Source organism: Gastrolobium bilobum, unplaced genomic scaffold (genome assembly GCF_033153095.1).
Source record: "Gastrolobium bilobum isolate Gb01-03AN ecotype WA unplaced genomic scaffold, APGP_CSIRO_Gbil_v1 utg116875, whole genome shotgun sequence".
In the NCBI taxonomy this organism is placed as follows: Eukaryota; Viridiplantae; Streptophyta; class Magnoliopsida; order Fabales; family Fabaceae; genus Gastrolobium; species Gastrolobium bilobum.
The window spans coordinates 2,005-3,470 of NW_026897781.1; the positions used below are offsets into that span (position 1 = coordinate 2,005).

The window sequence follows — 1,466 nt, forward strand, 5'->3', positions numbered from 1 at the left end:
ATGTCTAGAAACTTTGAACACTACTGCTTCTGAATCTCTTTCTTTAATCTCTGAGGATAAGGGATTCGGGCATATGAGGAAAGATCTAATGGCTTGTTTTGTCTTTCTAGAGCGTTCTTCTTCTCCCACTTGAATAGTTTCTTTTCAGCTTTTTCAGGATTGTATCCTTTTCCTTTTCCTCCTTCTTTTCTTCCTTCTTTTCTTCATCTGGTTCTTCTCCATCCTTCTTTTTTTCTTCGGGCTGCTCCTCTATAGGTTGAATCACTGTCCCATTCCTAGTGGTGATAGCATTGCAATGCTCCCTTGGATTGACAACTGTGTTGCTTGGAAAAGTACCCTGAGCTCTCTCAGAAAATTGTTTTGACAACTGGCCAATCTGAATTTCCAGATTTCTTATGGAAGCTTCTTGATTCCGGTGTGCTGCTAGTCTCTTGCATGAAAGCAGATGTGTCCTCTCTGAAAGCATTTGCACCTTGAACATAATCAGAAGTGGTCTTGCATAACTGTGCAAAAGCTTTCTTCCACTCAGAAGTGTTACTTTGCTGTGGGGTATCTGGTTGCACTGGAAGGGGAGGATTGAGCTGATGATTGGATTTGTGACTCAACCCTGGATGTTGATTCTGATTCTTCTGATCATACCAGAGTCCATTGGCCTCTGCTGGTGGCTTTTCCGCTGCTCTTATTTATTCACAATCCTCAGTTGCATGAGCCTCTTCACAAATACCACATTTAATATTAGAATTAGAAACAAAAGAAACTTGAGAAAGATTAAAATTTTTATTAAGGGCATCTAATTGTTCTTGTTGTTTCTTGTGCATTTGTAGCATTTGTTCATTTTGGGCTAAGAGTGCATCATAGCCGTCAAGCTTCATAATTCCTGCTCTCCTTTGTGCAACTGGGGCAGGGGCATTGTCAAATTCCTGAGAAGCTAGAGATTCCAGTAATTCCAGCACTTCCTCTGGAGTTTTTGTTTTCAGGGATCCTCCTGCAGCAGCATTCACTAGTGTTCTTGTACTGGATGTCATCCCTTGGAAAAAGATTCTTGCCTTCTCCCATGCTTCAATTCCATGTGGAGGACACTTCCTGAGTGATCCCTTGAATCGTTCCCAAGCCTCGTACAAAGATTCGCTTTCTTTTTGTTCAAAATCTGTGATCTCCGCCTTGAGTCTTGCCATTTTTAAAGCTGAGAAAAATCTAGCCAAGAATTTTCTTGCTAAGTCATCCCAATTGGTTATGCTTCCTTCTAGTAGAGACTGCAGGCAATCTCTTGCTTCATCCTTCAGTGAGCATGGAAATAGCCTGAGCAAGATAGCATCACGAGGAACTCCATTTACTTTTAATGTATCACAGTAAAATAAGAAGTTATCGAGATGACTATGGGGGTTCTTTGTGCTTCCTCCAGCAAACTGTTCTTTTTGAATCAGTTGCAGCAGTGCCGACTTTAGTTCAAAGTTGTTAGCCTCTAT

General features: G+C 41.2%; 1 non-coding gene across 1 annotated transcript; it reads left to right on the plus strand.

The window, feature by feature from the left end:
- Positions 1 to 1,062: 1,062 nt before the first annotated feature.
- On the plus strand, positions 1,063 to 1,169 carry LOC133310273 (small nucleolar RNA R71). Its single transcript, XR_009751438.1, has one exon. It is a non-coding gene; the product is annotated as a small nucleolar RNA R71 (small nucleolar RNA).
- Positions 1,170 to 1,466: the final 297 nt, after the last annotated feature.